General features: G+C 41.8%; 1 protein-coding gene across 23 annotated transcripts in view; it reads right to left on the reverse strand.

The window, feature by feature from the left end:
- Positions 1-13,539, reverse strand: part of PCDH15 (protocadherin related 15) — a 626,487-nt gene that overhangs the window by 513,392 nt on the left and 99,556 nt on the right. For 20 of the 23 annotated variants that reach the window (XM_068197049.1, XM_068197046.1, XM_068197047.1 and 17 more), the window contains exon 2: positions 6,406-6,644. The exons of the other annotated variants lie outside the window; for them this stretch is intronic. The gene's annotated coding sequence lies outside the window, so the exon portion shown is untranslated. The remainder of the gene's footprint in view (positions 1-6,405; positions 6,645-13,539) is intronic. 23 annotated transcript variants of the gene reach the window in all.

Raw genomic sequence — 13,539 nt, forward strand, 5'->3', positions numbered from 1 at the left:
TCCATCCCAAACGTGTTCTCATTTCTGAGAGGGAACCCGTGAAAAGTAATAAAAATGCATTTGCTGCTGAGATGGGGAATGGGCATTATGGGATATTGAGCCTACTGCTGTTCAGACAGATCCCATGGCAACCCTTAGGACAGTGCCAGGAGTCAGAAAGGCCATACCAGAGCAGGCTGGAGGGCTCATGGAATACTCTGAGTTGGCAGGGACTCACAAGGATCATTGATCCAACAATCCCACCCTGGGAATCCCTGGAGTGGTGTCCAAACCCTCCTGGAGCTCTGGCAGCCTCGGGGCTGTGCCTATTCCCTGGGGAGCCTGGGCAGTGCCAGCACCCTCTGGGGGAAGAACCTTTCCCTGAAATCCACCCTAAACCTCCCCTGGCCCAGCTCCAGCCATTCCCTGGGTGATGTCCCTGTCCCAGAGAGCAGAGATGGGAGCTGCCCACGGGAGGAGCTGCAGACCATGATCAGCTCTGCCCTCAGGCTCCAGCTCAACAAGCAAAGCAACCTCAGCCTTCCCAGAACCAGGTAGGCCAGGTCATCACCCCCAATCCTATCAACAGCACAAGCCAAGGCAGTGGAACAAGGAAAGGAAAAAAACCCACACATCCTTGAACCTTTCTCCCTGCCCACCATTTCCAGACCAGGTCATTCTCAGGCCACATTCAGTTCAGGTGCTCGGTCACTTGCAGTGGGTTTCTCCTCTAAAACCACATCTGCTCTTCCCTTTAGTGTGTGTGAACTTCCAACATCCCCTGGAATTGTCCCAATGGGGAGAAAACTCCCCTCTCCTGTTTACATTGAGCCCTGGCTCCTCAAGCTTCAGCTGAGGTCCTTAAAGCTGCAGTGAACAACTGATTCCTCTTTACTCTGCACACAGCACATTTTTAATGTGTTGGTTCATCTTGGCTGGACATTTTCACGGAACCCACCTACTGCAAATTCAAACTCCTGCTCTCAAACGGCAACAATCAGTGATGAAGTCAAAGTAACTTGTCTCTCGTGCATCTTTTGCCAAATACACTGGATTTCACTTGGCATTTTAACAGCAATCCCTCTCACGAGGTCCTCTGCACATCTTCCTTGTCAGCTCTCACCTTCAGAACGCCCAAAGCAACTTAGTGGCATTACTAAATATCCTCATGGGTCCATAGGAAGCCTGTTTTTCAGGATATACTGAAAAACACAGATCCTGATATGCTACTCACTCCAGTGGTGAGCTCCTTCCCCCATGAGGATTGATCCCAGGTTTTTAACCTCCATTTCCTGCTTTCTAATCCATTATTTGTCCATGGAAGGAATTCTTTGCTAAAGTTCCCCCTAACTTCTTTAAAACACACCGGTGAGGATCTGAGGCCAAAAACTCTTGATAAAGAATCCTTCTCCAAAATCCCCACCCATTGTCTGTTGCCCAAAAACTTCAGCCAAGAGGATTCACCCAAAGGTGGTGGCTTGAATGGGCACAAATACACCAGATGTGTGTCCTTAGAAGAGCTGCACAAGGTGTATCCCTGTGCTCTGCAACAGCAACAAAGTTAGTGCCTCGAGTCTCTGACAGACTCCCAGGGTGAGAATTTTGTACAAAAATCCTCCCTTTAACCTCTGTCAGGGGTGGTTATTGTTTTCATAAGAGGTTTGCCAGTGGACATCACAGAATCTTTTAATGAGGTCTGGGAGACCCCACATCCAGCTGGAAGCCGACAGGTCTGGAATCCCACAAACACAGAGATGACACTGCACAGGCCAAGGGCAGGTTGGTGCTGAGAGATTGCTTTTGGAAAAAATAATCTTTATTAATAGTGACCCCAACAGCCTGAATTAGAAAAAAATGCCACGGAAGACAACCTACAGCCTTTCAAGGTCTATAAGGCACCTAAAAGAAACTTTATCTCGAAGCTGGTTTGGGCACCTTCAGAGACACTTGTACATGCTCATAAGCTACACATATCCAGTTTACATTTTTCTGGCAAAATACCCAAATAAATCAAAGGCCATCAGGTTTCCCTCTCCTTATCATACAAATAAATCACAGGAAGCAGGATTATATTATTAAATTAATTAATTAATGTGTTAACATTATTACATTCATTAATATTGTTATATGTTGTATTTCTGATTACAGCACACCACAATAGCTTTTATACTCTGCATAATGAACACTGTCCAAGGAAATTTCTTCATGCAAGTCTGTCACAAAGAGCATCAAAACCTTCAGTGGATACACAGACAGTGTATTCCAGAACAGAATTATTTGTGCTAAATATTGCTATTATTATGTTTCAAAAAAAACCAAAACAGTTAAACCTTCCTTTCTAAAGCAAGAGTATGATTGCAAGGTAACAGCAACAATTGCTCTTGACAATTGAAATATCATAATTTAGATATCATACAGGAGACTGTGAGACTTCCAGAGCTATTGGCCTATAATCACTTTTCACAGTCTGACATGTAAAATCCACTATTTAAACACCACAGCTGCTTAAATAAAAGTAGGATTTTGAATATTCCATCCTGCTACTGATTATTTCAAGTATGCAAAGGCAAAGAGTGTCAAACCAGTTAGTTCACACATGGATTTTTTCAGCTCAGGAAGACCTCATTTCCTGAAGAACCTGAGAACCATCTATGGACTTGAACTAAAAATGGAAGGACTGAGTTATTGTGAGTCAGTCAAAAACTGACCCTTCCAGACTGGATAGCAGTTGATCATTTTCACCTGTCTCAAAGAGAAAGCAATCCTCAAAGTGTCTAAGGATGGAATCCCTCTCAGGTTTTGTAACACCACTTTATCTGGTTATACCTGACTCATTCTGTGTGACAGAGCAACTTTCCTAAAGGGAAGGTTAAACCAGATTATCCTGCCTGACCTTGGACAAGGGATGGAGGGACAGGACGCAGGGAATGGCTTCCCAGTGCTAGAGGGCAGGGATGGATGAGATTTTGGGAATTAGGAATTGTTCCCTGGGAGGGTGGGCAGGCCCTGGCACAGGCTGCCCAGAGCAGCTGTGGCTGCCCCTGGATCCCTGGCAGTGCCCAAGGCCAGGCTTGGAGCAGCCTGGGATGGTGGAAGGTGTCCCTGCCCGTGGCAGAAATGAGATGTCCTTCAAGGTCCCTTCCAATCCATTCTATGATTTGATGAAAAGAAAAATTACAAAAAAAAAAAATATTCCATGTGCTGCAGTGAGTTCACTGAATGTTTTCTTTCCAAATGGAGCCCATGAGATGTGATTTACCAGTGCCAGCACTTTGCTCCTCCCCTGTCTTTGGGCAGCACTGAGCATCTCCCCACCCCTTTCCTTTTCTGAACCATGCTTTTATTACATTCATGTATTGTCCAGGACAGACATAACTGGAGTTCACTAAATAAATTTGCTTGAGAAATTTATACAAGCTTTGAAAGTTTAATGCAACTGCCAAAAGAATTTGGAGTGCTGGGAGAATTAATCTTACTACTCATTACATTTATTGATTCCAATCAAGCTTCCAGACATCAGCATAGGTGCCACTGCTAAGAAATAAAAAGTTTCCAGGAAATCTCCACGTAAATCTAAAGTGACTGCCAGCTTTGGGGAAGGGAAAAAAGCTAAGGAAGAGGTGTGCAATCTACATGCCAGTAAATGCTAGGCTAAGAGGTTATCAGCCACCACTTGAGGAGCTTTCTCCAACACTGCTTTTATAACCAGCTCAAGATGAGACTTCAGCCCTCGAGCCTGCAAAAGGACCAATATTCATAACAGCGTTTTCTCTTTCAACACCCTGTGAATTCAATTAGGGATGAAAAGCAAAAAGGCACTTCTACACATAAAGGTTGGGTTTTGTTTCTTTTCTTTTTTAATTAGGAGCTGAATCTAGTTGCAGATAGAAGCTGAGCAGCCATGCAATCATTCTATATTAATAAATTGAAAGAATAACTTTGCTCCTATGTCTGCCCTTCAGAACAAGTGGAGGCTTTTCATTTGAGGATGGAAGAAAACAACAACTGCCAGTTTTGGAAATAATTTACCACATTTGCCTGAGTTGACCTGAGAGAATAAGAGCACTTATGAAGAGATGAAAAAATGACAAAAGTTTTTTGTTTTCTACAGCTCCTACTCCAATCCTCCCTTAGGACTGGAGTGTACATCACAGATAATGCTGAGGGAACACCACAATCCAGCCAGCATTTGAAAGAGTTTGGTTGAGTACAGCATGAGATAAATGTTTTAATTACACAACTGAAAACTGATTTTAACATAATTGCTTTTCACCTATTATTTGTGTGTGTGTGTGTGGTATAGATTATAGAAGGGTATACTGGAAAACACTTGGGGAAAGAATTATTCCAAAAGTTTGCTGCAACTCTGAGTTTCTGAACTTGTAGTGGTTGCAATAAATAATAGCAGTACTGAAAACAGGCCCATGTGAAAGACCTTTCTGGATCACCTGTAAGCGAACAATTTCTTGAATTGGTTGACATGGCTCATATTATAATAGAATAAATATTTTAAATCTTTCCTATTTCTGAGCATTTTGCTTCCAATTTAAATTTATAAGAGAACAACACCTGCAATGCTAAATAGAAAAAGCATCAATAACTTGCCAGAATTCCTTGATGTTTGCCATTTTGAAGAAGTACAACCTGGATGTAGTTTAATCCTCATTAGGCCTTGCAAAATTAAGTTAAATGTAAACTATAAATAATGATCAGCCTGTTCATTTGAATTTTCTGTTTCTTCTGTGTCATCATTTGACTTTGTAAATGAGGGTGATTTTGGGACATGCTCTTAAACAGCAACATAAAAAGTAGCTTAAAACTTCCTGTCTAAGTTGATTGTGAATGTGTTATCTCCACAAAAATAAAGGCATTTCCTGCCTAGATAACACCTAACCTAGCACAGGAACCTATCAAGCAACAGGATCAACCTGTGAATTTTGTGTGCAAGTTTCCATTAGCTGATCATGCTGGGAAGGATTTGCTGCTCCACCCCTGACACAAATGAGAGTTTATTCCTGACAGATTGTAGAAGTACCCGTTGTAACTGAAAGCACAGGTACTACCCTAAAAACCTCACAGCAATTTTATTTTCTATTAACTCAACCAAGAGGGAGTATCAGCTAGGAGGGAATGTGCTAAAACATAGCATATAATATTAAAAAAACAACAAAACAAAGAAAAAAACCCTAAGAAATAAACTATTTTAATGTGGCCTTTTGAATATATTTGGAGATTTCACTGAGACTCACCAACACAAATGTTAATTAACCAGGCTGGCTGACAAAGGAAACAGATGTGAGAACAGTATTCTTATGCACTGGAATTAATTACATCCAGTTTTAGGTGATGACACAAATAAAGGTCAGGTTGTACTGCTGAGATGATCAAGAACACAAACTGCAAATCTATTGCAACATTTAATAACCCCCATTCCCCACAGGGCAGGAACCCCTTTCAGGCAGATGTGGGACAAGCAAATACTTAAATGTCACACCTGGAAAATTACCCAACCTGTGCCTCCCCCATCAGATGTTTCCCTTTCAAAACCCAGCAAGAGCAGCTCTGTTTCTGATGCACGGAAGACAATTCACACTCTCTAATTGCCACTAATTGCCAGCAACAATTTTATCCACAATTTCAACCCTGAAAAGGATGCTTTCCATCAGCTGCAAACAGATAAGAAAAGGCTGGAAGGGAACATTACTCTCATGTGTTTGGATATCCCCTGCAAACCCTAGTCAAGGATGTTTTATCCAGCCCCACGGTGGCATTCTTGAATTCTACAGAACTGTGATTTAAAAGCATTGAGTAATGTGATAACTGATCTCATCTTCAAGCTACTTTTGAAAATGTCATTCTTACTCTCCATTTCCATTCTGTATTTATCTGATTTCAGCCTCCTACAAGGATCTTGTCTGCTCTCTGTCACTCCAATCTGCCTCCAGCATTCAAGCATTTCATTCAATCTCTGCACCTCTAACCCGCCAGGTAAGAGTCAGCTCCTTAGAAATTTTAATTCCCAGCATACTTGATCACCAAAACCAACATAAAATTAAACATTAGGTAAATCTACTAAACTTAAGCAAATTAACACATGCGGTTCCACGGTTAACCTGAATAAAGATATAGAGACAAATCACAAGGTTGGATTTCAGGAGGTATTTTTTTCCTGGAAAGGATAGTCAGGAATTGGAAGGGGGACACTGGTGGAGTCCCCATCTCTGGGGATATCCAAGGAAGAGCTGGAGGTGGCACTCAGTGCTCTGGGCTGGGGACAAGGTGGGCACTGGGCACAGCTGGGACTCCACGGGCTGGGAGGGATTTTCCAGCCTCAGTGAATCTGGGATTGTTTCCTTTATTATTAAAAAAGTGTATTCCCTGCATCTAACAGCTACTCCAAAAATGAAATTAAAGCAAGCCCCTCACCTTTCAGCCCTGGGTGTGTATGGCTTCCAGTGAAAGCTCCAGCTGACTGCACTGTACTCCTCGTTCTCCTCTGGGCACTTTTCTTCCACAGCTCCCCCAGCCTTGCTTGTCAGCTGGACCTTATTCCACAGCCATGCAGCAGCACCCGGGGCATCATCCCAGAGCAGCTCCCTTGTCCTCCCCCCTGTGCTTGCTCAGCAGGCTCCTCGAGGTGCTGCCGGCAGGGAGAAGCCCATGCTCTGTGGGAGAGAAAGGCAGGATAAGAGAGGAGACAACTCAGAAGGCACAGCCAGACCTGCAGTGTGACACAGCTGGGACAGAGCAGCTGCTCTGCAGAGAATGATCCCAAGGGAAGCGCTTTCCAAAACAGTTGTGGCTCTTAAGAGCAAAGAAAGGACTTGGCCCTTCTTCTCCCCCAGCCTCCTTCTAGGAAATAAACTGGTAATAAACAGCTACAAAAATCCCAGAATGGTTTGGGTTCAAACCAATCCCCTAAACCATCCCCTGAAGGGTTTAGGTTGGAAGGGACCTTAAAGATCATCTTGTTCCAAACCCTCAAGGAATATTTCCTAGAAAAAGAGTCCTGCTTATTGCTGTGTGCCTCAGATGGATTAAAAAACCCCTATACTCTTACTGCTCTTCATTAATTACAGCTTAAAAACTTATGTGCCTTCAGCAAACCCCAAGTGATCTTAAAGGGAGGCTCAAGAGCATCCACCAGAATGCAGAAAACACAGCAGGAATGTTTCTTGTCTGTTCTCATCAGAACAAGGGGGCCACTTTAAATAAAGACTATTTTGTGAAGACATTGCAGAAATACTAAGGAAAATATAAAGTGCAAGGCTTATTTTTCAAATTAAAAGACCTGTAAGATATGAAAATTGTGAGCCTAAATTTCTTTAAAACATCAGAAAAGCTCGCATTTCACAATAGTAATAGGTTCTAAGAAAAACTAAGTGCAACCCACTGGAATGAGTTTTTAATATCCAATTAATGGCAGATGATGATTTGCACAGAGCCACAGCACCAGCCTGGGGGGCTGCAGCAGGCACAGGAGCCTCAAGCTGAGCAGCAGAGCTGGAGCTGCTGTACCAACAAAGGTAGAAGCAGAGGATGAGCTGAACCAACAGCTCTCGTTCTTTGAAAAAAAAAAAAAAACAACTTTTTCTTAATTAAAAAAAATCAATTAGAAACACTCTTCATAGATAAATAAGGTAAAACTTTGGTCCAGATTGTGAGGAAAAAGTCTGTGCAATGCCATGGCTGAAAGCCTTGGGAGCACAACCTATAGGATGAGTTTGGCTGGCAAGGAAGCAGGGCAGAACAGTGGAGTTCCTTTAACCATGCAGGAAATCATGGCAGAAACAAATCTTCATCTTCCAAATTAGAGCCACAAATACTCTCAAACTGCTATAAACATCCTGGAGTTAATAGGGAATAAGTTCTTCAATTCTTTGTCACAGGGATGAGTAGAGATGGTTGTGTAAGGAGCTGGTGTTGAACAACAATAACCCCCTTGGATGTGGAGGAACCTGGAGCCACTGACAACACACAGCACCCCTCAGCCATGGGTCACATGCTTCAAATTATAATACCCGTGAAATTGAGCAACACTTCAGGAGAAAGCTAATCCTGGCTCCAAAGTAGGAAATGCTCCAGTACAAACCAGAGCTTTTCTAAAGCTTCTGAAACAAAGCTACTCACAAAAATCACACGTAGGAAGCGAAGGTCTTGGAAACATCCGTGTTGGAGTTACTGAGGCAGAATTAATTCACCACTCATGCACAGATTTATCATTAAAGCATCTGGAATCGCTCCTTTGCTCCTACCTTGGGCTCACCACCAAAGGGGGGAGAATAAAGCACACGGTACAGCCAAGAACTCCTGAATGCTTGGATTCCCAACTTCCAAAAAGAACCCTTTGATTACAGCCCATGTACAGAATGCACACACACACAAAGACGTGGATCACCCCAGTGGCAAAGGCTGTGCAGCACCAAGAGAAAGATTCCTCCCCAAAAGGAAGGCTGGCTCTCCAAGACTCGCTTCCTATCATGAGTATTCCCCACTCTCCTCCTCTGGTGACAAAGAGAAAGCAGCACCAGTTGCACAGAAGCTGCTCTCAGACAAGTGACATTTAGCCCAGTGTTCCTCCCGTCGCTGGCAGTCCTCCCCCGCTCCAGTGCACTCACATTAATAAAGAATTCAGAGGTGAGCAAGAGCTCCTCGGAATATGTCAAGGACTGGGGGAGAAACGCAGTGTTAGGGAGGAAAATCCATTAGAAAAATGAAAAACAAGATCAAGCCAACCATGAATCTCACATTGCAGGACTACCAGGTTGCCTTATTAAATTGCATGTAAGGAGAAAAATAAATGAAAAGGGTGAAATTAGGAGAAGCAGAGACCTATGCAGTACTGAAGCACCTGAAAATCTCCTGGAATTCAAATAACATTTAAAAAAAAAAAAAACGAATCATATTTCCAGGCATTTTCTCTATCAAATCTACACATGAACATATCCTCTATTTTCCAGAGCAGTGAGTGTGTATCTCATGTGTGTGGGAAGAAAGAGAGGTTCTAATATTAAGGCATTTGTTCCAAAAAATTCTCTTCTTCCCTGTTTTCACCTACCAGACTTCCCTGTCAGACCCATCTTTCCTTCTCCTTCAAGGTTTTCCTTCAAGGGTTTGGGTTCAGCAAGGATGTGGTCAAGAAAATCCCTGAATACTCACACCAAAGCAAGAAATTTGGGCAGGAGATAAAAAGGCTAAGCAGCCTGCAAAGTGCAAAGGTTCAAAAGTCTCAGGTGCTTAACTAAACCCAGAGGTGTGACCTTAATTAAGCCATCAAATTGCTTTATGATTCAGAATCGAAGTACAGCATGCCCCATCCTCTCCTATTTCCATCAAATACATGTCCTGGACATAAAGGGCTCCAGTTAATTAAGAAGGATTGCCTAAATCATGTAAAGCATCAGAAAAAAACTCAGAGGTAGTGTCATTCATCTTAAAAGGGAGAATAAAAAAATTAACAAAATCGCTTTGCAGCACTCGAGGGGAAAAAACTGAATTATGCCCATTCTTAACTTAAAATACTTTGCACTAAAAACTTTGCAGACTGGGGTTCCCAAATGGGAAATACATGTGCCTTGGACCCCAGTAAATACAGCATAGAATGTTTCACTGTTTGCCTGTTCATTAACATTAATGAACATATTAATTAGAGAAATTCTTAACTCTGCCCACAAAAGCACTCTGCAGTACAAGAGCACTGCATGCATTTAAAATTGACTGAAACCACTTTAAAACTCTCAAATTTAAGGATGAGAGCTGCCAAGGTTCAAAGAGCAGGGGACCAAAACAACTGGCTAAAAGTATTCCAAGTAAACCAATCCAAATATCATAATATTTTAAATGTATTTTAAATCCAATATCAGAATATATATAGAAATATTTTATATTTAATACCAGAATATTTTTCCTATACAAAGTTGACTGTGTTAATGAAGGTGCTTCCTATGAGAAGACATACAATAATTTGAGCAATTTTAAAGTAAAAGGTTAATGGATATAAATTGCCAAAAACTGGTAGAGACAAATAATCTCATTAAGCCTGCTGACATTCCAGGATTCAGTTGTAGCAGAACTGCCCCAATCAGTACTTCAGTAGCCTCCAATTATTTTGTTTTCGCAGCCATTACCAACTGCAAGAAGGAAGGAAAGTTTTCCAATTCCAGTGAATGAGCCTCATTTTGGGAGGAACCCAGGGATGTTTTCAGATCAGGGAAACAGGGCCTTGTGAAGGGATTTCCTGAGATCAGAACAAACCATTTAAACCAACAAACCATTGCTGTCCTGCTCAGAAATGAGATGTGGACATGAGCAGGAGCAGACCCTGGTGATGGGATCCAAATCCAAATAAAGAGTGGCAGCTCCACAGGAAGAAGTCCTCTCCAGGAGCACTTTTCTGACTCCAGCAGAGTTCCTACATCTCTTTGTTCTCCTCTCCAAGCCTGTCTTCTGGCAAGAAATCTCCCTCCCAGAGTGCTGCTGGCACCTCATCACTGATATTTCTGCTTCAGGCCAAGGCTTTTTAACCTTATTGCAAACGATTCATTAGCAGAAAATGCCAAATGATCTAGTTGTCCTCAGAGGTGACCAAACCTCCATACTGGATTTCTTATTTAACTGATTCCATCTAGAACAACTCCAGATTCCAGGTTCTCCCTACCACCTTCCATTCTTTCTCTGCTGCACCACAGACCCCCCCCCCCTCCAAAACCCAGAAAAAAATGAATATTTCTATTTGGTTAATGCTTGACTTACAGCACCAGTCAGTGCAGCTACAGAAATACTTTCTTTTTACAACTAAATAGAGCAGTAGTTATATTTTCAGTTGCCACAGCTAAAACAGTTTGCTTGGAATAGTGTATTTTGAAATAATCTGGTTAATAACTGCCCAAATAGAGAGGATGTTGAGCTGGGGGTTGCAGTAGCTGAAATTAGACAGATCTGTTATAATATTTCTCCCATTTTAACCCCAAGCTAGGCTGAGTTTTGTAACTAAAGCTGTGAAGCAGAATCCTGTTCATACACATAGGAATCATCTTCCTAATCTTCACATTTCCTAAAAGAAATCCTACTGGCAAAAACTTCATCTGGAAACTTCTGGAATTCCTCAGAGCACATCATCCATTATGAAATTCTGTATGTGAGGAAATGGTTCAGTTCTGGCCCCAGCAGAAATCTGAATGCCAGGTCTATGCTTTCAACTTTTCACAATATATGTGAATGCCCTGGGTCTGGTTGAAGGGATACCTTCTACCCCTGAACATACGCTGGTATTTTAATTTAAATCCATTGCACATTGTCTGTTTTATCCTAAGAAATTTCAGACTTTCCCTTGAAGAATATTGAAATGAATTAAAAACTTTGAGGTACAGATGAGGCAGGCTGAGTCATAACCCATTTTGCAAAGAAACCCAGAGCTGTGCAGCCACATACCCTGAAGTGGCATGACCAGCTCACTTCTTCTCACACCCCTCAACAGAATTAAGAGCTGCACCTCAGACACCCCAGCAATTTTCTGCTTCACAAGCAGCAATCAATGACAGTTTCCAAAGAGCACACGCAGAGCCATGGGATGGCTACGAACATATAAATATAGATACACTTGGTTTGCTCTGTGACTGAACACCTGAAAAGCAGCAAGACAAGGAAAAATTAAGTTTTCAAGATCAGCATGAAATGCACCACAAGTACATTCAGTATTTCCTCTGTAAAATGTACTGTGTTCCACACAGAACACAAACCACCAAAGTTATGCAAGTGAAAGCTTTTATAGGAAATCTCAAAGTTGGGCTCCACAATTTTTGTTGGATTTTAACATACTGAGTATGTTGCCTACTTCTGACTTTTATCAAGCAAAAGAGTTTAAACCTGGAGCCAGGATTCCATTAAAAAAAAAAACCACACAACAAACAAAACCCCAAACCGGACAACAAAAAAAAACCCACCTGAAAATACTCAGCCTCTTGCAAACTGACATAAAACTGTTCACTACAGCTTTTCTTATTGGAGCTTTAAATCTAAGTTGCAATGAATCAAAAGAAATATTGGGATTTCCAGCAGACACACCCCCAACACGCCTCATTCTGAGCTAAGTTTGAAGGGTTTAAGTGTAGCTGTCAGCACTCTGAAGTAACCAAAATATTAAAGATTAACAAGTCTCCTCCTATGGTTGTGGTGTTTAGTCAGCTCATATACACTTTTTAAAGTCAGCTGGGTGCAAAAGCACAGAGTTTATCTCTAACGTGATATTTAACTTGATTTTCATGGGAAGCAATGATCAAAATTCAGATTATTTAAATCTCCATGAATCATGGCTGCAAACCTAGACTTTCCCAATACTTCTGACTGTACCAGCAATTAATATCTTCTATACTGAGTCTATTCACCAGGTTGAGAGAATCTAAAATTATCCCTGTGCTTAGAGTGCTGATTTCTCTGTCTGCTGCACAGGCAGCTTTCCTGCTCCTCATCTGCAGGGAACCCTCTGCCTGGTGCCTTCTCATCCCATATTCCAAGAGAGACTTCAAATAAAGTTCTGGCATTTCTCCAGCATTAACTCTGACACAGTCAATTCAGCAGGGAAATGCCAGATTTCATGAGCTGCTGAGGGGGTGGGGTTGGCAGAGCTGTGCTAATGCCCCTCCCTCTCCCTGCTTTTATTGCAAATAATTTTCATACATGTTTTCTTAACCAAATTTGATTTTGTCAACATATCCAGTGGGTTTACAATACAGGTATTGTAGTTGGAAATGTCAGTGCTCTAAATGTGATTCCTGATGTAGCCTCTCATAGGATATTGAGAAAGAGCCAAGTAAATTTATTCTATCTAAATGTCAGTTTAGGTGTAAAAAACCCTAAATATCATGAAGAGAAGAAGAATGAGCACTGTGTATCTAACGTGATGTCTTGGATAAGAAACAAAATTAAATCTGTTTTGTGTGAGAATACTGAACCCTACAGTGCAGGATGTCAACAGCCCCTCCGTAAAAGGAAATGTATATTACAGACATAAATAATTTTACAAGACCCTTTTTATTGGAATCATAAAACCTCAAAAACATGATGGAGTCAAAGCCATATTAGAGTTTAAAATACCATAAACCAGAAGCTATTATATCCCTGGCATACAGGATAATTTAAAGGAAGACATAATCACTAAATCAAAATTTATCTTGCATCAGTAATAGGAGAAATGTGTTTTCATCATCAGCTCCCCATCCAAGATCCTCCACAAAAGTCAACAATGCCTCCATTTATAAAAAATATTGGAGGGAAGTTGGGAAGTGTTTCCATGGATAAATAACTGGTTATGGAGGTGGGGACTGAAGGTAGGATGGAGAGAGGAGTGCTCTGGGCCAGCTGAGCCAGGAGCTGTCCTGCCCAAAAAGCCAGAATGAGTCTGGGAAAAGAGAGTCTGGGAAGGTGACATTCCATGGATGACAGTAATGCTGAGAGCCACCTGCAGGGATGTGCAGATGGACCTTCCCTGTCTCAGTGTCTGAGCAATCACCATGATGGATGGGAGGCTGCAGGAGGAGATGTGGAGTCACGGACCCGAGGGGA

This window comes from Anomalospiza imberbis, chromosome 8, assembly GCF_031753505.1.
Source record: "Anomalospiza imberbis isolate Cuckoo-Finch-1a 21T00152 chromosome 8, ASM3175350v1, whole genome shotgun sequence".
Lineage (NCBI taxonomy): Eukaryota > Metazoa > Chordata > Aves > Passeriformes > Viduidae > Anomalospiza > Anomalospiza imberbis.